We start from the raw sequence: 25,051 nt of genomic DNA on the forward strand, positions 1-25,051 counted from the left end.
AATGTAAATGTATTTTAGGTCAGTTATTTGAGTCCCTACCTAAACATTATTTTATTTAGTACTTTTTATTTAATGAGCCTGGCCTAAGCCTAAGGTTTATGTCTTCGATACAAATCTTTGTGATTAACACATGCTTTCTCAACATTTGACAAGGTTGTAAACCAGGCCAATACAACTGGCGGTCCGCGGGCCACATCTGGCCCGCAAAAGCTTTTCATTTGGCCCGCCGAACATCACCCAAATAGGCTTGATGAAACCTTTCAAACTAGAATTGCTAATGTATGCAGTACTCCCGCCATCCCGCAGGGGGAAACTAGGCATATGTTACACAATGAAGCAGCAATGGGGTGAGTAGAAGAAGACTACTCATTGAACCCTGAAAAAAAATCAAAATAAATTGCGAACATCGGACTTTCAACAACGACTGGACATCAAAGTATGAATGTTCTGCACCGAGCAAGTGCTCGAGTCAATTTTTCCTGTCGGACCTTTTAAGCCACGGACACATTGATCTCGACAAGCAGTATGAAGTTGAACAACTAGAAATCAACATGCGTGAGCTTCATTACAAAACTTGGTCAACTCTTTGTAAGTAAATATTGTGCATAAAAATATTTACTTAGTTTTGTATGGAAATTGCTGACTTTGTGATGTATTTTACATTCGTGGTCGTGTTGTTTTTTTTTGTCTGCGAGTAACTTTGGTGAGCAAAATGTAGCGTAAATTTGACCAGTAGATGGCAATAATGAGGTTTAATTGTGATGAGTCACATGCCGGTACATTGTCTGCAATGTTTGATGTAGATAATGTTTAATTTCTATAAGTAGAGTTTATTGTGTGAATGTATTAACACTAAACCAATCTTATTTATGTTAAACACACAATAGACATTATTTATGAAAAATCTACAATGGACGTTATACTTTTGTAATGTTTACTTCGTATTTTCAGTCCTACGAACCTAAATTAAGGAAAAAGTGTAAAGGAATAAAATTAAGGAGAGAAAAAAATTCAAAAGAAGCAACATCAATCCTCAACAAAACTTATGGAGCTTCTTTTTCTTCACACTGTTAACTATCTCTCTCGCTACACACGCTGGGAATGTGAAGCAAAGGCAGAATAATTAATTTATTGATAGTGCATTGTGAGAGCCGATGTGTTTACTTTACAATTAAGTAAACACAGTCTCAAAGGAGTATAACCTGGGAGGGCACTTTCTGATGAAACATCCAAATTTCGATGTCCGGCCCCTGATCCCTTGGGCTCTTAAAACTGTGGCCCTCTTCATTATGTAGTTTAATAGCCTTGCTGTAGTAGCCTGGCTGTAGTACTCAAATTATAGTCTTGTGTTTTTAATATTTGTTATTGAAATTACGTCGATTACAATTACGTTTGTTCAAATGTATATGTATCTACAATCTAGAGGTAGTAATGGACTCAGACTTGAACTTAACAGTTACATTAAGTCAATGACATCAGCAGCTTTTTTACCACCTGAAAAACATTGCCAAAATCAGGGGACTAAGACTTAGAAAGACTAATCCATGCCTTTGTCTCTAGCAGGTTAGACTACTGTAATGGCCTTTTCACTGGGCTCGCTAAACAAGCTGTAAAGCAGCTGCAGTACATCCAGAATGCTGCTGCTCGAGTCCTGACTAGAACTAGGATATACGACCTTATTAGTCCAGTCCTTAGATCACTGCTCTGGCTTCCTGTTGCTCAGAGAGTACACTTTAAAACAGCTCTCCTTGTGTACAAGTCTTGTCATGGTCTTGTGCCAAAGTACATCTCTGACATGTTAGAGCCATACGAACCATCTCGAGCACAGAGAACCTCAGGGAGTGGTTTTCTGTTGGTGCCCGGAGTCAGGACGAAACATGATGAGACTGGTGGGACTGCGTTTCAGTATTATGCTCCTAAAATTTGGAATAGTTTTCCTGAAGATGTGAGACGGGCTTCAATGTTGGCAATGTTCAAATCTAGCCTGAAAACACTTTCATCTAATTGTGCATTTGACAACTGTGATTGATTTTAATAAATTATGGGATTAAGCGGTAGAAAATGGATGGATGGATGGATGATTATTTTTACGATCATTGTATGTTCTGATTTTAATTTAAATTATTTTTCCTTCTTTGTGGAGGAATTGTGCTAAAATTGCCTTACATTATTACTGTAATATTTGCCCTAATTGCCCATTTAAACAAATAGGTGGGCATGGCTGGCCTTCTCATTAGCTGATGGGGCAGTGAGGTTTGAGGCCCATGAATTCTGCCTAGCAACAAGCAGCTGTACAAACGTGTGTAGATAATTCTGTTGATATGGTGCCTTTGCGCTCATCAAAACTACACCAGTGGGAAAGGAAATATCATAATTTGGAAAAAGGTAGAAACGGGATGGAAAGCATTTTTCTGAGCATTAACGTGATTGGTGCGGCAGCGGCTCTATTTGAACGAGCTCTCAGTGTCATATTTTCAAATCCTCATACTCGTGCAAAGCGAGCCAAGCGCTCACACGCACAAACACACACACACGAGCAAGGCATGTATCGCTCGCTGCCACCCACCCACACTGCACGCCCACAGGCGCCCACACGGCTCCCTGCACATGTTCCCCGCTGCGGATGCGGCACAAGACGGATCGCTATCCGAGGTACACGACACAGTGTGTGCTTAAGAAAGTGCTGAATTTCCTCCCCGCGTGGGATAAGTTCAGCAGGGTGGGAGTGGAGATAACAGGAGGTGAGATAAACATGAGAGATGAGGTGCATAGAGGAGATGATGGATGGTGGGGGAATGAAGGGGTGCACAGATGGATTCTGAGTCGTGTGATCACTGGAGGGGAATGTTTGCTCCCAGCTCGCCACCTCCATCCATCTCCCTTTTGAAAAGTCCCATTTGGGCCACCTTGCACCCTCAGTCCTTCCCCACTTCACCATCCGTCTTACACCCACTCACGTGCTTTCTCCACACCACCGTGGCTTCCCACCATGCTACCAGGAACAGGCTGCGCTAATGTCATTATCAAGATTAGGCTGCTGTCTTGAACAGAAACACATGCAACATGGCAGCCTTTTTTTAAGGCCTAATAACTCGGCCTCATTTTACCCCTCATGACATCTTTCGTTTATACACCCTATTCTTCACAGAATCTGATGAAAACCGAAGCAATTTTTCCCATAATAAATGAAATACAGTAGTACTAGTACCTCAATTTACCAGCTTAGTTGGTTCTGTGATGGAGCTCTCCACTCAAATCAAAGTCTCCCATTAAAATTAATTGGTGCTTCAAGAAGCATGCATTCCCCAATGAGCCCTGCGGAGCGCGCCTCGGGTCACGCCCATGGGCGTTGCTGCAGCCGGCGGCTGCAATCAATCAGCAATCAGCACACCTGAAGCTGATAATCAGACCTGCCCCTCATAAGCCTGCACAACCTTCTATCCCGTGCCAGATCTGATGACCTGTCCTGTACAGTAAGCCGAACATAGCAAGCTCTATGGAATCTTTCTCTCTCTCTGTTTTCTCACCCATCATGCTCAATTGTCTCGTGTCCTCCTTGTCGCCCCCTTCCAGCAGCATACCTCCGTTCCCGCGTTACGAGCTGTGTGTCTCATCTTCCCACGTTCCCTCTGCTTCCCTGGCTGCCTCTTGGATCTCGACCTCCCTTCTGGACATGGACTCTGACGCCTCGCTATCGCCCCGACTACCTGCCTGTCTCACGGGCCTCCGGGCTCTGCCTTGTCCCTCTCGATCTCCCGCCTCCCCCGACCAATATTCTACAACACAAATACAACGTTGAAACAACATGCTTTTTGACGACGTTTAATCAATGTTGGGTTCTGACGTTGATTTGACCATTGAATTTTGGTCATTTCCCAACCAATATTCTACAACACAAATACAACGTTGAAACAACATGCTTTTTGACGATTTTCAATCAATGTTGGGTTGTGACGTTGATTTGACTATTGAAATTTGGTCATTTCCCAACCAATATTCTACAACACACATACAACATCGAAACAACATGCTTTTTGACGACGTTCAATCAATGTTGGGTTCTGACGTTGATTTGACCATTGAATTTTGGTCATATCCCAACCAATATTCTACAACACAAATACAACATTGAAACAACATTCTTTTTGACGACATTCAATCAATGTTGGGTTCTGACGTTGATTTGACCATTGAATTTTGGTCATTTCCCGACCAATATTCTACAACACAAATACAACGTTGAAACAACATGCTTTTTGACGACGTTCAATCAATGTCGGGTTCTGACGTTGATTTGACCATTGAATTTTGGTAATTTCCCGACCAATATTCTACAACACAAATACAACGTTGAAACAACATGCTTTTTGACGACGTTCAATCAATGTCGGGTTCTGACGTTGATTTGACCATTGAATTTTGGTCATTTCCAAACCAATAACGTGAATCCAATGTTGAACATCAACTTTGTTCCAAAGTCAGTTTTAAAGGACACTTATGTCTAATCAATGTTGTATCAATGTCTTGTGTCTGCCAGGTACTTACTGCACTCGCCTACTTTTGTTTTTTCTCCGCTCCTTTGTGAGTGAGTTTTCTGTTTATAGTGAATAATATTATTTCCCGTTCTCATTGAATGACTTGCACAGTCTCTGCATTTAACACAGTGGTTTGAGAAACACGAGGTGAAGAAGGGCAAATGTGTGCCACCTTAGTTGCATTTAGGCCAGAAAGAGACTCGCTAGTTGTGCTGTATTTTATGCTGTCCCTGAGCGTCAATGAAGAAGCCGTACTGTCGACAGCAGCTTAATTATCACAGTCATGAATCCCTGCGCCGTTTCAAAAAAAAAACCTCGGTCTCACGACAGCTCGTCTGCAGGGTGTGAGGCATCATTGCGGCGTGACAGCGTGTTCGATGGATTTCATTTAGCCGCGCCGTTCATTAGCGTTGCTCTTCAGCCTGCTATATATTCACAGCGTATAAATATACAGCCGCAACATCCCACAAGTCTGCAATTTTGTCATTACACATGACACCCATCGATAAGCTCTAATCAAAGCTGCCGTGCAATCAGACTTCTTCAAAACGGGAGGAAATCAAGATAAAGTGGCGAAGATGCTGAGATTAGGAAAAGCGAGTCAGTGTTGAACAGGAACATTCCAGAGCCAATCACTAGTACGTACTTAGACAAGAAGACATGATCAAGAGGAGGCTTTCGTTATGCTTACATAACCTCCTACACTCCCTATGTGATCTTTAGGACTAGATTGTGATGGTGTAGATGCAGCATCGCTCCACCACTTTTTGGTAATGCAGAGTGCAGCCCGGCCTCCATTAAGGTGTGTTCTCGGGAAAAAATAGAACAGTCTTCTTGCGGGGTCACCGGTTACTGCGCCGCTACAGCACTTTCTATTTGTGCGATAACAAGCCTCATGCACTTCTCTTCTCTCAGGCAAGAGGAAGCTTAAGTGTAAAAATCACACTCATATTTATCCGGCCACATATGAATATTTCAGTAGTTCAAATGCGCTAACAGTACATTAGTGCAAAATGGCTGATCTACAGAAAAATAATGTATTTTATTTAAAACCACTGAAGAGGCTATTTTGATCGCCCACATTTAGGTATCTTAAGGGGATGTATGATTTTTTTTTTCTACATGTAAAACACTTCCTTGTGGAATACATCAGTGTTTTTCAACTTTTTTTGAGCCAAGGCACACCACCAGGAGAAATCATTAAAAAATTATACTCAGTTGACAGTAAAAAGTTGTTGTCGCAATTGTTGGTGGTAGCAGGGGTGTATAATGTAGCCCGGAAGAGTCAGGGCTGCATGGGATTCTGGGTGTTTGTTCTGTTGTGTTTATGTTGTGTTAAGGTGCAGATGTTCTCCCGAAATGTGTTTGTCATTCTTGTTTGGTTTTGGTTCAAAGTGTGGCGCATTATTAGTAAGAGTGTTAAAGTTGTTTTATATGGTCACCGTCAGTGTAACCTGTGTGGCTGTTGACCAAGTATGCCTTGCTGTCACATACGTGTGCAAGCAGAAGATGTATACTGTATAACAAGTGTTGGGCTGGCACGCTGTTAATACAGATTGTAGAGGGTGCCAAATGTTGTACCATCATGGCACGCCCTTATAATAGCTGTAGGGGTGAAAATCGGTGAATATTAATCCTGGGAGTTTTCTGCGAGAGGCACTGAAAATCCAGAAGTCTCACGGGAAAATTGGGGGGTTCAGAAAGTAAGCTGCTGAGCCGCATCAGAGTGATCAAAGAGCCGCATGCGGCTCCGGAGCCGCGGGTTGCAGACCCCTGGACTAAACCATAACCAACCATGCAGCAATATAGCTCTTGTCTCAAAGTAGGTTTACTGTCACCACCTGTCACATCACCTCACCCCCTGACTTATTTTGAGTTTTTTGCTGTTTTCCTGTGTCCACTCTGTTTCCTGAGATCCAGGGTCAACGCAGCCGTCTACCAGCAAGTTTTAGAGCACTTCATGCTTCCTGCTGCTGACCTGCTCTATGGAGATGGAGATTTCAAGTTCCAACAGGACTTGGCGCCTGCACACAGCGCAAAATCTACCCGTGCCTGGTTTACGGACCATGGTATTTCTGTTCTAAATTGGCCCGCCAACTCCACTGACCTTAGCCCCATAGAAAATCTGTGGGGTATTGTGAAAAGGAAGATGCAGAATGCCAGACCCAAAAACGCAGAAGAGTTGAAGGCCACTATCAGAGCAACCTGGGCTCTCATAACACCTGAGCAGTGCCAGAAACTCATCGACTCCATGCCACGCCGCATTAACGCAGTAATTGAGGCAAAAGGAGCTCCAACCAAGTATTGAGTATTGTACATGCTCATATTTTTCATTTTCATACTTTTCAGTTGGCCAACATTTCTAAAAATCCCTTTTTTGTATTAGCCTTAAGTAATATTCTAATTTTGTGACACACAGAATTTTGGATTTTCATTTGTTGCCACTTCAAATCATCAAAATTTAATGAAATAAACATTTGAATGCATCAGTCTGTGTGCAATGAATAAATATAATGTACAAGTTACACCTTTTGAATGCAATTACTGAAATAAATCAAGTTTTTCAAAATATTCTAATTTACTGGCTTTTACCTGTATATATATTTAAACGGAGTACGATTTAAAAGTTTAAAAATTGCTATTTTTGAATGATTATATATATATATATATATATCTATACATACATATAAATATATATATATATATATATATATATATATATATATATAAATAAATAAATAAATATATATATATATATATATATATATATATATATATATTGGATATAACATTTTGCTTCTCTTTGAATGGAGCAAAATTTAAAAGTTAGGGTTAGGGTATATATATATATATATATATATATATATACATACACACAGGTATATATATATATATATATATATATATACACACACACACAAAAGTTATATCTAAAAGTTGGCTATTTAAATGTGCTATATAAATATAATTAATTTCACTTCATGTGTGTTGACTTTTTGTGTTAGTTTATTTCGAGTGGGAGAGTTGTTTGGATTGGGTTATTTATATAAATGCTGAGCTGTGGAAATTTCAAAGTGCAGTTCATGGTCATTAAGCTGAATTACTGACATTGTCCGCAAAATGTCGGCAAATTAGTAGCAACTACACTGTCAGATATTTAAAATTACATTGGAGGCACCAAGTGGGTCAGATTTCTTATTAATAAACTCGTGACATCTCGAGGGCCAAATAGAACAAGGTAGGCCGCGGACAGTAATTTGGACAACCCTGCAATTAAAAATACCTCGTATATAAATCAGAAGTTAGTCAATTTTTTTCAATTAATACTTACTCTTACTCAAGTAACTATTGGAAGACTACTTTTTACTTTGACTTGAGTCATATTACTCTAATAAAGTAAAGATACTCTTGCAGTACTTCTGTACTGGCTAGATGGTATCTTTGAGACATGTGAAAGGATCTGCTACTATGCAATAGACTAGGCAGCATAGTTATCTCATTATTTAGACTTCCTCTTTCCAATAAGTCTGTATCTTCCTACCTTGCCAAGCCCCTTCCAGTGTGCAAGACAACACAGGAATAAAAGTAAAGAATTCTTCTCTGTTGTGCCCGTATTTAGGGCACAATGTTACACAATGTGCAGGAAGGAGGAGGAGTTAGAAAGCCTCCAAACAACAAAGTGCAAAAGAGTAAGTGGGACTGATGAGGTGCTGGAAAAAGAAAGCATGTCCAGGTTAAAATGCTGAAGCTGTTTCGCTCAACGATGCAATTAGCGCTCAATTATTGCCATTTATCTCCTGCAGGGCGAGGACGTGGTTGGGCGGGAGGTGAGCGCATCACTGCAGGCGTCCGCATAATGACTGACAGAGGTCTAACCTGGCAACATAACATTCTTTTTCCAGCATATCTTCTGACCTTCCTGTGGGATAAGATGCCGTTCTTTATTGAACAGATAAAACCTGCAAAAAATGTCAAAGTGATAGCGAATGTCTATGAAAACCCATTTATCTATCTTCACTTTATCCGACTCATAAGTTGACTTTCACTATTATAAAAAAGCTAAAATTATATTTTCCACTGAGGGCTGCATACTTGAAAAAAATTAAATACAAGAGTATTTATTTAAATTATAATTTTGTAAACAGCCTAAAACCAATACAACATATTCTATACATATTTCTCCCTACATTGCACTTTTCTGATCCTTTTCTCCACATTTGTGCTGCTTTTTTCTTTTTTTTTAATTAATTATGTTTTTAGAATACGCCCATGGTCAATAAAAAATTAGCAGCATGACGCAAATTGCCCCCGGACCACACTTTGGACACCCTTGACATACAGTAATAGCTGTGGAAAAATAGTCACGCTTTGTGTTCTTATTCTGTTACAGTACAGTAGTTTGTGATGCATTTTGACATACTTTTATAATATTCTTTTTTTATATTTATTTTATTGAATTTAATAAAAATACAAATGTTTTAATTATTTTATTTAAACACATTTTCGACAAAATATTTGAATGCTATTCTGTCATTAAATAATTTATTTTACAAGTACTAATTTTATAATATATAAAAATATATTAAAAAAATATATACAAATAAAAAAACAACATGAGGTTATAAGACAGTAATAATGGATGCACAATCACAGTCAGCCATGCAGCATATTTGTTATGAATTATTTTCAGTGTATTAGAGGAAATTATGTTCCATCCATCCATTTTCTACCGCTTATTCCATTTTTGGGGTCGCGGGGGGCGCCGGAGCCTATCTCAGCTACAATCGGGCGTTAAAAAAGATAATTAATCATGGAGGAAAATGTGAATAAAGTGACATTGTAGTATATATCTCCATTAACTATATATAACTGCAAAGGTTAATGTTGTTCGGATAGTGTGGCAATGTAGACAAGTTATTACAGTTGTACTTTGTTATTTTTGCACGTAACAAACTAATCTGTTTGACTGGTATCATGGAATCTAGTACCCAAACAAATGATCTCACATGTAGCCTCTGTACTTTTTTTTTATTATTGAGTATGACTGCAGGATAAACAATGAAAGTTGCAAGTAATAGCACTTTGATAAAGATAGTGGGAAACACTACTGAATTCAAGAAAAACTTTGTAGCGAAGCACAAAAGCACCTCTCATTCCCCTCATCTCCGTCTTCACCAGCAGTAATCTAGTGAAGTGAATGAAGTAATGTATTATTTATATGTATTTTACTTTGTTTTTTGCAGGTAAAACTATAATTATTCCCTTTAAAATGTGTTTTATGTTCCTATTTTTGGGTGTGTTAGCAGGCATAAAACATTGAAACAAGGTTGAGAACTTGTTGAATTAGGTCCTGACGTTTAGCAACTCAAACATAACGTTGGAACAACATACTTTTTGACGACATTGGGTTCTGACGTGGATTTGACCATTGAATTTTGGTCGTATCTCAACCGATAATTTACAACACAAATACAACGTTGAAACAACATGCTTTTTACTGAAGTTTATTCAATGTCAGGCTGTGACGTTGATTTGACCATTGAATTTTGGTCATTTCACAAACCAACGACGTGGATCCAAAGTAAGACATCCACCTTGTCTCAATTTTTTAAAAATGCAACTATTTTGCAGCAGTGTTTCGATGTCACTGTTAAAAGACATGAATGTATAATAAATCTTGTGTGCCTGCATTATTTCTTATGGGAAACATTGCTTCGGTTGTGATTCAGTTTGAGTCAATAATTTTTCAAAAAAAGAAAACTGGTGCAGGAACTACAATATGCACATTGAGTACACGTCCAGTCATCCTTATTTTGCCTTTTATACACTTTGATGAAAATTAGGGCTGTCACTATGATCTAATTAACTTATGTGATTAATCACAAACAATTATGGCATTAATCAAGTGTACACTTAGATGAATCACGGAATTTATTTTGACCGTACAAGCTCTTTTAACTTAACCGCTATACGGTCAGTGATCAAATCAATGCATTTTTCAGTACTAAAATGAGTGAGGAGACTCAAACTGGTGTACTTTCTGGCAAATTTTACTCCAAACAGACTAAAAGAACTTTAGATAAAACTGTTGCCAAATTGTGCAGATACCATATTTTCTGGACTAGTTCACCGGGATATTAGACGCTCCCACTAAATTTTAGGGGCAAAAAATATGTTTCCATATATTAGCCGCACCTGACTATAAGTCGCAGATATCGTGAAATATATTATTTACACAAAGATTTTGTGAATGTTTATTCACATACCTTAATTGTTTCGAAACGGTGCCTGTAACACGGTAGTAAAACGGTTGATCAAACAAAACAGAAGTCATCGTCATGGACCCACCAGCTGTGGAAGCTAGCTCTCCAATCAGACTCAATAACTCCACGGTGATGTTTTGGTGGATTTACGAAACTGAAACAATACAAAAAGAATGCCATTGTAAGTTAATAATACTAACAATGACACTGGTAAACTTGTTAGTATATTAGCTAACGCTAACGCTACAAACATGCATGAAAACACGCCTACAATGGTCTTGTGGTTAGTGTCCGCCCTGACATCGGTAGGTCGTGAGTTCAAACCCCGGCCGAGTCATACCAAAGACCATAAAAATGGGACCCATTACCTCCCTGCTTGGCACTCAGCATCTAGGGTTGGAATTGGGGGTTAAATCACCAAAATGATTCCCGAGCGCGGCCACCGCTGCTGCTCACTGCTCCCCTGACCTCCCAGGGGCTGGAACAAGGGATGGGTCAAAGGCAGAGGGTAATTTCACCACACCTAGTGTACGTGTGACTATCAGTGGTACTTTAACTTTAACTACGGGCATCTAACATGAGACGGTTTGGTAAGTATAAACAATTTTAGTTATACTGCAAAACTTACAAATGTTGCTTGGAGTGATGAATGAAGAAACCATACGAGTAGAAACGCAATAGATGGCTAAAAGACGAGCACTACAGTTAAATGGTAGGACACTGCAGCACCTGTCCTAAAAATGGGGCCAATAAAACACATTGTCAGTGTTTTTAGAAACCTATTTTTATCAAGGCCGTCAGCGAAGAAAAATCCATGAATTAGTTGCTCGGTCCTATAAATCGCAGTGTTGAAAGTGTAGAAAATGTAGTCCAGAATTTACTGTATATGACAGGCATTTAAGTAAAAACGTTCCTGGATGACATTCTGACAATAAAATTGCATTTGTGTACAAATATTGGGGTCATTTCTTCAGCAAATATCACTCACGCAAGGGAGAAATGACCTGTGATTAATCATGATTAATCCAAATTCTAAAACGTGATTAATCTGATTAAAAAAGATATTCTTTGACAGCCCGAATGAAAATCAGTTCAGATTTTCCAAAATGTACCTTGCAATGTTCTGTTCTACGTAGAAGCAGGTAATATGAAAAAGTGGAATTTAAAAAGTGCTTGAATAAGCGGGTCAGAACCATTGCGTGCTACACACGGACCTCCTCGACCCACCAAGTGTACATACGTGTGCTGCGTCTTCTCTCCCTTTGCTCCTGATAGTCAATTTCATCTGGCTCACCGCAGCGTGCTCGTCCGATTTATCGCTCTGTCTCCTCTATATATTGCCTCTTCAGGTGTCTTTTATTTGTAGTTGAGTTTTTTTTTTTTACCACAATCCACCTGTTTTTTGTCCCACTGAGGCTGAGACCCGTTTCACCTTCTCATTATCACGCGCAGTCAGTCTGCAGAGCGCTTTGCTGGTTACTAAACAGCTGATAAAGTGCTGTTAATTTCACAGGGCTACGCCGGGGAGAAGTGCACTTTTTGGTGTTAGCGCGCCAACGAACAGCTAGATTGTGTTTTTAAAAGTAAAAAAAAAAAAGCAAACATATCCGACTCGTACTCCCTGTTCATCGACGTTGTGATATATTCCACGTTAAACATTAGCTTTTAAATCTCAAAAGACAACACTGAAAAATGTATTGATCCCACATGACAGTTTGGACATTATTATTATTACTTTCCTGTATTTTGTAGTATTTTACTTGTTGTTCTACTTCCTGTCTGCCTTTGTTTACCAACCACTTTACTTTTGGCTTGAGCACCTGGCCCGTTTGTTAATAGGAGACTCGTGCACGAATCAGAAGACCTTTTATACTCATTTGCTTTTGTGCATCCTGTAACTGTTTTGCCTTTTTGTTCACTCCCCTGCTGCACTATTTTTGTTATTAAATATATTTTACCTGTACTTTGCCCGACATCTTTGCATCCTGGGGTAACGACCAACACAACCGTAACACGAAACGTAGCAGGCTGCCTCTAGGTCAGGGATGTCCAAAGTGCGGCCCGCAGCTAGTTTTTTAACACATACAGGTAAAAGCCAGTAAATTAGAATATTTTGAAAAGCGTGATTTATTTCAGTAATTGCATTCAAAAGGTGTAACTTGTACATTATATTTATTCATTGCACACAGACTGATGCATTCAAATGTTTATTTCATTTAATTTTGATGATTTGAAGTGGCAACAAATGAAAATCCAAAATTCCGTGTGTCACAAAATTAGAATATTACTTAAGGCTAATACAAAAAAGGGATTTTTAGAAATGTTGGCCAACTGAAAAGTATGAAAATGAAAAATATGAGCATGTACAATACTCAATACTTGGTTGGAGCTCCTTTTGCCTCAATTACTGCGTTAATGCGGCGTGGCATGGAGTCGATGAGTTTCTGGCACTGCTCAGGTGTTATGAGAGCCCAGGTTGCTCTGATAGTGGCCTTCAACTCTTCTGTGTTTTTGGGTCTGGCATTCTGCATCTTCCTTTTCACAATACCCCACAGATTTTCTATGGGGCTAAGGTCAGGGGAGTTGGCGGGCCAATTTAGAACAGAAATACCATGGTCCGTAAACCAGGCACGGGTAGATTTTGCGCTGTGTGCAGGCGCCAAGTCCTGTTGGAACTTGAAATTTCCATCTCCATAGAGCAGGTCAGCAGCAGGAAGCATGAAGTGCTCTAAAACTTGCTGGTAGACGGCAGCGTTGACCCTGGATCTCAGGAAACAGAGTGGACCGACACCAGCAGATGACATGGCACCCCAAACCATCACCCAACCATGCAAATTTTGCATTTCCTTTGGAAATCGAGGTCCCAGAGTCTGGAGGAAGACAGGAGATGCACAGGATCCACGTTGCCTGAAGTCTAGTGTAAAGTTTCCACCATCAATGATGGTTTGGGGTGCCATGTCATCTGCTGGTGTCGGTCCACTCTGTTTCCTGAGATCCAGGGTCAACGCAGCCGTCTACCAGCAAGTTTTAGAGCACTTCATGCTTCCTGCTGCTGACCTGCTCTATGGAGATGGAGATTTCAAGTTCCAACAGGACTTGGCGCCTGCTCACAGCGCAAAATCTACCCGTGCCTGGTTTACGGACCATGGTATTTCTGTTCTAAATTGGCTCGCCAACTCCCCTGACCTTAGCCCCATAGAAAATCTGTGGGGTATTGTGAAAAGGAAGATGCAGAATGCCAGACCCAAAAACGCAGAAGAGTTGAAGGCCACTATCAGAGCAACCTGGGCTCTCAAAACACCTGAGCAGTGCCAGAAACTCATCGACTTCATGCCACGCCGCATTAACGCAGTAATTGAGGCAAAAGGAGCTCCAACCAAGTATTGAGTATTGTACATGCTCATATTTTTCATTTTCATACTTTTCAGTTGGCCAACATTTCTAAAAATCCCTTTTTTGTATTAGCCTTAAGTAATATTCTAATTTTGTGACACACGGAATTTTGGATTTTCATTTGTTGCCACTTCAAATCATCAAAATTAAATGAAATAAACATTTGAATGCATCAGTCTGTGTGCAATGAATAAATATAATGTACAAGTTACACCTTTTGAATGCAATTACTGAAATAAATCAAGTTTTTCAAAATATTCTAATTTACTGGCTTTTACCTGTATATTGATGTATAGGGGCCCTTTTGGATCACTGAGACCTTTAGTCTGTTTTTTAAACTGTCATTGTTCAAAAAAATAATAATAAATCAAAAGCAATGTTAAATCTTTCTATTTAAGTAAGCATGCCTTATAGAAAGCGCTCAAAAGTAAGGGTCCATTTTTCCAAATACCCCAAACCATCACCCAACCATGCAAATTTTGCATTTCCTTTGGAAATCGAGGTCCCAGAGTCTGGAGGAAGACAGGAGAGGCACAGGATCCACGTTGCCTGAAGTCTAGTGTAAAGTTTCCACCATCAATGATGGTTTGGGGTGCCATGTCATCTGCTGGTGTCGGTCCACTCTGTTTCCTGAGATCCAGGGTCAACGCAGCAGTCTACCAGCAAGTTTTAGAGCACTTCATGCTTCCTGCTGCTGACCTGCTCTATGGAGATGGAGATTTCAAGTTCCAACAGGACTTGGCGCCTGCTCACAGCGCAAAATCTACCCGTGCCTGGTTTACGGACCATGGTATTTCTGTTCTAAATTGGCCCGCCAACTCCCCTGACCTTAGCCCCATAGAAAATCTGTGGGGTATTGTGAAAAGGAAGATGCAGAATGCCAGACCCAAAAACGCAGAAGAGTTGAAGGCCACTATCAGAGCAACCTGGGCTCTCATAACACCTGAGCAGTGCCAGAAACTCATCGACTTCATGCCACGCCGCATTAACGCAGTAATTGAGGCAAAAGGAGCTCCAACCAAGTATTGAGTATTGTACATGCTCATATTTTTCATTTTCATACTTTTCAGTTGGCCAACATTTCTAAAAATCCCTTTTTTGTATTAGCCTTAAGTAATATTCTAATTTTGTGACACACGGAATTTTGGATTTTCATTTGTTGCCACTTCAAATCATCAAAATTAAATGAAATAAACATTTGAATGCATCAGTCTGTGTGCAATGAATAAATATAATGTACAAGTTACACCTTTTGAATGCAATTACTGAAATAAATCAAGTTTTTCAAAATATTCTAATTTACTGGCTTTTACCTGTATATTGATGTATAGGGGCCCTTTTGGATCACCGAGACCTTTGGTCTGTTTTTTAAACTGTCATTGTTCAAAAAAATAATAATAAATCAAAAGCAATGTTAAATCTTTCTATTTAAGTAAGCATGCCTTATAGAAAGCGCTCAAAAGTAAGGGTCCATTTTTCCAAATGCGCCTGCATGATGCTAATATACATTGGATATGCCATATGCATGCTAATAAATAGCATTAGCGATTTTACATGGCAATTTCAGCACCTCCATATTTGGTCATCCAAACTATAAGTAGGATGCATATTACAATCAAATAGCTGGTGTGTCATAAATACATTATTTACAGTATAAACATCTCGCAGGTCTCAAGACTAGACTGGCACATTCAACTTAATGGCAAAGACTACTTCCTGACTTCGGCAACACACCAAGATCCAACTGAAATTAATGCATACTTGCAAATGAAACTCAGAAGTGTAAGAAAACAAGATATGACAAATAGACAGAAGAGTTATTATTATCAGCTAAGTGCTACATTTTTTTCCAAAAATTCACAATTTGATTGCTATTGGCATAAACTCAGGATGCAGAGACGGTAGGCAAAGTGCAGCGTTATGTTAACTAGGACGAGGCAGGCAAAAACCAAAAGGCCCACCATGAACATTGAACATTGGTCAATGAACCAGTGTTGCAAGAAAGGCGACACTGGCAGATAAATCCTCTTAATTAGTGATCAGAGGCAGGTGAGTTCCCTGATCACTGATCATCAGGAAACGTGAAGAACAGTATTGAAGTCACTGCATAACCAAAACAGGAAATGGAACAATAATAAAAGCGCTAGCCAAGAAGAAACCCTAAACACAGGAAAACAACACAAAAACCGTGAAAATCATGACTTTGACACAATTGTGTCTGATAATTAAAATACGTACTCATATAGTAGTACAGTTGGCACCGTACAGTAAACTGACAGTTAATATTTAAACATTTAACATGTGACATTTCAAACTGTTTTTTACAGAAATAGTTCATGCACATTCAGATAAATTCTTCAAAATTACAATTTAAAAAATTTTGGCCGGGGGCCGGGTTGTATATATATTGCACTAATTGACTGAAAGAGCACGCACTTGGCGCGATGATGACATGTTATCGATGGAAAAATGCATTTTTAAACAATATTATTTGCCTGAGTGGCGAGGAGACCACGAGAGTAACAAGCGGTTGCCTTGTTGCCTTTCCATTAAGAACAATACATTAGTTTTTAGTATAAGTAAATGTAATGCCGAGCACATATAGATAGATAGTACTTTATTGATTCCTTCAGGAGAGTCATATCATTATGTCAAGATAATGGCACTAGCATTTACTTAATTTAAGAATATTTTTCGACATATTAAGCAAAAAAGGTCTCTTTTTTTTTTCTACCAAGAAAAGTGCACTTGTTATTAGTGAGAATATACTTATTTTAAGGTATTTTTGGGTTCATTAAAGTTAGCTAATTTTACTTGTTTTGGAAAGTCTTGACAAGCCAAATTTTCTTGTTCTATTGGCAGATAATTTTGCTTAGTTCAAATGAAATAACCCTCATTTTTGTATTTTTTTTTCTTGTTTTTGAACACTGACTTTTTGCAGTGCAGTTTTGGCAATGTTTTATAAGTAACAATTTGGTACCCAAATGATGACACCCTCCTAGCTATAATAGCTATAAGCTTATATAATCAACAACGTAAACGGAGTGTTTCCAGATCGCCTTTGCCAAATTGAATCCGTCGTCGACATGACGGGAACGTTTTCTGACGACAATGGAGCAGCTCCTACATAAATCTTCCGTCCTCTCCGCACCGTGACGGGAGAAAAGGTAGCGAGGACGAAGAAACAAATATGACAGCTGCGTCTGGCTGAAGAGTGACACGCGTGGTGGAATATTTCCCCTCACATAAGCAGCATCAAAGCGTCTCTATAAATACTCGTGGCGCAAACTCTCAATGACCCACATGCACGGCAACGCAGGCAACTAACGGGACAATGTACAAAAATAATAATTTTTGGAGCAACTACACACCAGTCGACTCTCGACATCACTACGTTGCCACTCTGGCTAACAAAGTTCACTTTGACGTGGACTATTTTTAACCACAATCAGCTTGTTAATTATGCAGAGAAAAGCCAGGTTGAGAGAAAGGTCGGCAGTGAATTAAAAGAAAGGAAAGATTGTTGTCATCCATGGCATCATTTCAGGCTACATGAACACAATATTTCACTTTCTTTTTCATTTTTTACCGAGCCAAATTAGAAATAAACAACCATCACATGTAATATGGTGCATAGTTACACAATGATATTCAATACAGGAAACTTTTTAATTGCCTTTTATCTAAGCCTTTGTCTCCTCCAAGCTCGACGACTACTGCAACTCACTTCTTGTCAGGATCCCCAGCAAGAACATCCAGAAGCTGCAGTACATACAAAATAGTGCTGCTAGGATCCTGATGAGAGTGCGGAAATACGACCACATTACACCGGTTCTCAAATGCCTTCACTGGCTTCCTGTTCAACTCAGAATTGAATACAAAGTCTCCCTACTAAAACTCACCAGTACCTCCATTGAAATCCTCCCCTCTACCTCAAAGAACTGCTCACCCCCAAATCCTCCACACGACACCTCCACTCCGGACAGACTAACCTCCTCCAACCTCCGAGGACAAAGCTCCGAACTATGGGAGACCGGGCTTTCTGCTCCGCCGCTCCCAGTCTGTGGAACGCTTTCCCTGACCACCTGAGGGCACCACAGACTGTGGATGCTTTTAAAAAAGGCTTAAAAACCCTTCTGTTTAAAAAAGCATTTTGTTAGATATATGTGTGCTAGTTCTAGCTATTAGGCTATTCTAGTTTATATTTTATTTGACTATTTATTTTACTCGTTGGGGGCAGCTATTTGTGGTTCTAGCGTTGTTGTTGTTTTTTAAATGCACTGTAGCACTTTGAGGTTGTTTGTTCAATGTAAAGTGTTTTCACAAAAAAAATCTATTATTATTATTATAACAAACAAACTTTCATGGAAGATATGACATTCTGACACAATGTAAAGTAGTCAGTGTGCAGCTTGTAGAGCTGCATTCATTTACTGTGCACTCAAAATAACACAGCCGTCCGTTCTTGTCTAACGAGTGCACCCTTAATGACAATCTTACACTAAGGATTGTCATACTAGAATCTGATTCTGATTCATATAGTCAGCGATGTAGAAGTGGAGGGTTAAATAGGGATGATGTACTGGAGGAACCCTGAGCACAGGGGAGCCCCTGGGGTTTTGTAAAGTTTGAAAATCATTTCAATATGTAAGTTATATATAAAAAACCCGAAATGGTACTATGCCAAAAAAGTTGCTGTGAAAGTAAAATAATAAGATTGCGTGAATCAAATAAGGAATGTCAATAACTATACCGCTATTTAAAAATGCAATATGGTTCTTCATACCTGGATAGTGGCAAACCTAGCATGGAACACTTCACTCACGTTGCCAGTTCTGCGTACCGTTGTTGTTGTGTTATTTTGATAACGAAGCGATTGTTGATTAGTTAATCCCTTGCTATGTTTGTTTGATGTATATAAATTAAAGCTGTCAAAATCAAGGAGTTAATTCATGGGACACTCAGAAAAATTATGCAGTTTGTTTTGACCGTACAAGCTCTTTTACATTAACCCCCATACGGTCAGTGATGAAATCAATGCATACAAAAATGAGTGAGGAGACTGCGGCTCGTGTGCTCTCTGGCAAATTTCACTCCAAAATACAGCCTGGTCGAACTTAAGATAAAACTTTTAGCAGGTTTTGTGCAAATACATGACATGCATTCAAGCATGACACTCTGACATTAAGTTTGCATTTGTGTACAAATATGGGGTTATTTTCTTAAGCAAAAATGTATCATTTGATGATTAATCATGATTAATCCAAATTCCAAAATGTGATTAATCTGATTTAAAAAAAAATCATTTGACAGCCTTATTACAGTATATTTATGTTATAGTGTCTTAAAAATGTGCATTTTTTACAAACTAAAATAGGGACGTTTGTCGAGGCGAGAAGCAATTATTCATGTTTACATCGTCTCATATGGGGAATTATGCTTTACTATATCAGCTTTCCGATTTACGAACCATGTTCAAGAACCAATTCAGTTTGTAAATCGAGGTTCCACTGTAAAAGACTGTGATTAATTGTGATAAATCACAATTCAAAAGTGTAAGTAATCTGATTAAAAAAGTTAATCGTCTGACAGCACAATTCATTTTCTTTGTAAAAGCAGGGTCATTTTGTCGTGGACCATTAAAACGTTCAATCGAGGCTTGTACTCGCGAGTAAAGACTTATGCACGGACATACCCCACTACTCAAACAACTGATCCTTGATTTGTGTTCCAGTGATCGATTAGCGTGTGACACCGGCTGCGTGTGACACCGGCTGCGTGCGTACGTGGCTAATTGGGACCTCGAGCGAAACTGTCATCCTGATGAGGCGAGATGCAACTCTGCACTTGGTGGCCATGTTGGCGTTGCCGTGCACACGCGCCCCAATTTGGCCAACCCTTTTTTAACACCGTGACACTGTGACACGACGAAGGTGTGCTTCTGGAATCATGTGACATCTAATATTCAAATGTTCCTCTTGGGAAAAGCCAACTGTCACATATAAAGACAAGAAAAAAAAATTACATACGCAACAACGATCTGGCACCGCCGCCTCACACGCTGCTGTGGGATGGCAGTCCACTTCTCAACCAGAAGTCGTCTAGAGCAGGGGTCGGCAACCCAAAACTTTGAAAGAGCCATATTGGACCAAGACCCAGAACAAAAATCTGTCTGGAGCCGCAAAAAATTAAAAACCGTTTATAAGTCTTATAATGAAGGCAACACATGACGTAAGTGTCTATAATAGCTATAATGGCCTACTATCAAAATGACTGTTTCGCAGGCTGAAGCAAATATTTGTTGACAGAAATGTTGAAATTTAATATTTATTCTACACATTTTTACAACATTAGAAACCATTAGTAAATCAGAGGCTACTCAGAGGGTGAGATAACTTCTGGAAATTACTGGCGTTTAATGGCCAAAGGTATATATGTGTGTGTCCAACTTAAAGGAAACGGCAGGCTGTCTTCTTTTAATAAATGTATTACAATCTTTGGCAAGCTAGGTAATGTTTGCTGTGGGCTGGAACAACATGGCACACAAAGAACTATTTGAAATGCAGGCAATATTACATACAGATAATGTGTCATGAGACATGCAAAACTAAATTATATACAAAGAGGATAAAAGTAAAGGATATTAAATGAGCTCAAATATACCTACAAATGAGGCACAACGATGCAATGTGTACATACAGCTAGCCTAAATAGCATGTTAGCATTGATTAGCTTGCAGTCATGCAGTGACCAAATATGCCTGATTAGCACTCCAACAAGTCAATAACATCAACAAAGCGCATGTTTGTGCATTCACACACAGTATAAAATGTTTGGTGGACAAAATGAGACAAAGAAGGAGTGGGAGATTTTACATGTAAACAAACTGTTGCGTCACAGTCCCCACTATGGTGGGTTCAAGAACCGCTGAAATTACTAGGACAAAACGATGTTCACCAAATACTCTCATCAGTGAAGCATACACACATATTCAACAGTGGGCTTTACAACAATTGGGAATGTTTGTGTCATGTTTGTCCTCAAACAAAAAACATACTAAAACAAAAACAATGTTTTTCCCCCCATCTTTTTCCATTTTCAATCCTTTTTTAGAAACGCATTAGGGAGCCACTAGGGTGGCACTAAAGAGCCGCATGCGGCTCGAGAGCCGCGGGTTGCTGACCCCGGTCTAGAGTCAGCCGACGCCAAAGCTATTCACAGTTTTGTAGAGGCTACTCCAATCTTTCTACCACCACATTCTGGAAGTAGAATCCGATAAGCACCACCCCGTGGGGCGCACATTTGTCTCTGAGGACTGTGGGCATACAGGATTGTCACTGGCTACAGGATCTTTCTGTGTTGAGATTGCCTTCAACAGTGAGAGCCTTGTTTTCCCAGTAGTGAAATTGTCGCCCCACAACATTGTACTGCCTGCAACACAAGGTGATTATGGATGCAGCATCCACAAAGTCTTCTCACCTATCCAGTAGGGCAAGGTTTCTTTCGGCCAGGAACTGTCGGCTGCTCGGGGCATAGTGAGCAATGTTGGCAATAATGGCGTTAGAGTATAACGGCGTTATTGTTATCAGTAAGGAGTAATGTAATTAATTACTGTTCCCGTCGTTACTGAGACTGTGAAGTGGCTCGTTGCTAAATTTTGATTGAATGAAGCGCAAAAGGTGTCCGGTTTCGGCCACACATCAGCTGCCTACAGAGAGAAGGGGTAGGGTTAATGACGGCGTTGTAAATGCGTTGATGATGCGCTCTGACCGACGAGCCCCAGCCAGGGAAATTCTAAAGTGGCGTTCTCAAACTGCAAGTACCGGCACTACTTTTCGCTCACTGAAATTAAAGGCAAGAATGTTTATGTAACATGCACGCTATGTCCAGGAAAAAAGGGTTTATACACGTCTGCCTCATGCAAGTTGAATCGCAGCTCACATCAACACATGCCACGTGTTGCTGCTGCTGAACCAACTCCAAGCCCAAATGCAGCCATTTTTAAAAAATCAGATTCATCACATTTTGGAGTTTGGATTAATCAAAGCTTGCATTATTAAAATTAGCTTTAGAAAAGACTCCAATATTTGTACACAAATGCAATTTTTTTTTGTCAGAATGTCACCTGAACAGTTTTAAACATTTTATTTGAATGCATGTTATTTATTTTAACAAAGCTTGCTAACATTTTTATCTAAAGTCCTTTCAGGTTGTATTTTGGTATACAGGTGCAGAGAATTGCACCACTTAAAAGCCAAGTGTTCTTTTGTGTCTTTTTAAATTAAATTACATTTTGAATACCGTATTGAGAATTGTACTTTCAATATTTAATGTTGTTACTTTACTTTTTCATACATTTTTATTTCTATGCATATCAAATAAAATACTGTTTATATTGTTTTTATTCTTCAATCAGTTAATATGAACATCTTTGACGTTAAAGATGTTATCAAACGTAAAAACGTACAAAATAACGAAATGGAAGTTTTTTTGCTGAGTAATTAATTACTCTTACAAGGAGGTAACTGAGTTACTAACTTAGTCAATTTTGGGGAGAAGTAATTTGTAACTGTAACTAATAAATGTTTTTAAGTGAGATGGCCAACACTCGCCTTTTGTCTTGCACGAAACAACGCAAACACTGCAGGTTATTTTTCTAGCCTGTGGCAAGAACTCACATCAGACGATCCCCCTTACAATACAAATGCAATCAATCAATATATGTGAGAATTTTCAGACATACCCTTGTATGCCGCAACCTCCTAGCGTCACTTCATTATCCCAATCACACACCGCTGCAGGGTGGCAATCCACTCCTCAAGAAGGACTCCTCTCAAATCAGCCAGTGTCAAAGAGCTATTCGCGCATATTTAGTGTTGTAGAGCAGTGGTCCCCAACCACCGGGCCCCGGCCCGGTACTGGTCCGTGGATCGATTGGTACCGGGCCGCACAAGAAATTTAAAAAACTTTTTTTATTAAATCAACATAAAAACACAAGATACACTTACAATTAGTGCACCAACCCAAAAAACCTCCCTCCCACATTTATACTCATTCATACTCATTCGCACAAAAGGGTTGTTTCTTTCTGTTATTAATATTTCTGGTTCCTACATTATATATCAATATAGAGCAATACAGTCAGCAGGGATACAGTCCGTAAGCACACGATTGTATTTTTTTATGACAAAAACAAAAAAATACCATACCCCCCCCCGCCCCCCGGGTGACAAATTTTCAAGCGTTGACCGGTCCGCAGTTACAAAAAGGTTGGGGACCACTGTTGTAGAGGTCAGGCCGTTCCATTCTGTCTCACCACCACATTGTGGAGGGGGGTCTCCGACGAACACCACGCTGTGGGGCGTGCGTTCATCTTGGAGGACTTGGGAAATATGGGATTGCCGCTAGGCTGCAGGAATCTCATTTCCATATCTTTCTGCATTGAGATTGCCTTTAACGGTGAGAGCCTCGTCGCTGCCGCACAACACAACAATGCGTTTATGGACGCAGCATCAGCAGAGCCTCCTCACCCATCTCCTGACCATAAGATACAAGTTTCTCTGGCAGAATCTGGATTTATCTGAAGCTTTTTGACATGCACACACACTCTCGAGGCGTCACTTAAAAGCGTATAAGTGGTATAACATGTATTGTGTTACACCATCACACATTTTGTCAACTTTTTTTTGCATGTGTATTAAATGACACGTGCAAAATGGGGTTGATGAAATTCGACACCAATTTGTGGCGAAAGACAACAATGCAGTTCCCCACAATGAAGTAAGAGGCCCCGAAAATGAGCAAGAACATCGAGCGTGTTCCATCCATGTGACTGAAGCAGCAACAACAAAAGACTCACTCACTTAATTCTAATGAAACGATCCTTAGTCGCATTGACTTTCTTCCCTGCTCACATAAAAACTAAGTATTTTCCTAATTTTTACCTTCAAATGTAATTTCCTTCCTTGGAAAATACTCATCTTTGTTGCGTTTGCTTTCCTTTTTAGAGCAAAAAAATGGTATTATAGTAAGAAGTCAACTTACCATGCGGCGGGAAGAGTGGGAACTCCGTTTACATCCTACGGCAGGTGTTCGTCTACCGCCGTTGGACCGGGTTCCACTCCAGCGCCTCCCAGGACAGCCGGCTGACAGCCCCCAAAACGTGACTGGAATATTTTGCCCGCCTTCTCTTCTAAATATTGTATAGCAAAAAGGAGGGTTGGGGGGGAGTGGAGAGGGGTTGGGTGGTGGGGTGGGGGGGCGGGGACGCTGCAGCACGCAGGTGTCACCCCTGTCGTTTTACCGTTTAAAAAAAATCCCGCACTCCGCACTCCACTTATCCACTGCACCGCTGGCCACTTTGCAGCGCATCATCCCACACGCGGACCAGCCGAACGCATCTGCTCCCGAGCAAGCAGTCGCTCCGATACGCTGATCTGCAGGAGGATGGAGGGAGGGAAGGAGGGGGGGAGGGAGGATGGATGGATGGTGTTTGTGGGAAGGGGGAGGAGTCAGGGATGCGGGAGTACAGGGATGAGGGATAAGGGAGGAGAGAGGCAGAGATGCTTTTCACAAGGACGACCCGAGATTCCTCAAGGGTGAACGTTTCTTTTTAAAAATTGTATATATATATATATATATATATATATATAAATTTTATTTTGTATTTCTTTTATATATAATGTTCCTTTTATTAAAAGAAAGGGTGAATGCTTTCGCCTGCATCTATGGAAAAACACACATGGGTCAAGGCATCCTCCTTCTCCATTGTATAGGGGGAATTGGGAGGACGGACCACCAACTTACACACTCCTCTGCTGGTTGTCACGGTGAGCCGCGTGCAAGGACCAAGGTCACCCA

The 25,051-nt window shown here is 40.0% G+C and overlaps 1 protein-coding gene across 2 annotated transcripts in view; it reads right to left on the bottom strand.

Annotated features, from left to right (window-relative positions):
* The window catches only part of LOC133587402 (G-protein coupled receptor 22-like), a 58,916-nt gene extending 34,429 nt beyond the window's left edge, over positions 1-24,487 (bottom strand). The window contains exon 1 of one of the 2 annotated variants that reach the window (XM_061939917.2): positions 24,236-24,487. The gene's annotated coding sequence lies outside the window, so the exon portion shown is untranslated. Of the gene's footprint in view, positions 1-3,208; positions 3,263-24,235 lie in introns of those variants that run through there. The other variant, XM_061939918.2, reaches the window with a different exon arrangement.
* Positions 24,488-25,051: the final 564 nt, after the last annotated feature.

This window comes from Nerophis lumbriciformis, linkage group LG03, assembly GCF_033978685.3.
Source record: "Nerophis lumbriciformis linkage group LG03, RoL_Nlum_v2.1, whole genome shotgun sequence".
Taxonomy (NCBI): Eukaryota; Metazoa; Chordata; class Actinopteri; order Syngnathiformes; family Syngnathidae; genus Nerophis; species Nerophis lumbriciformis.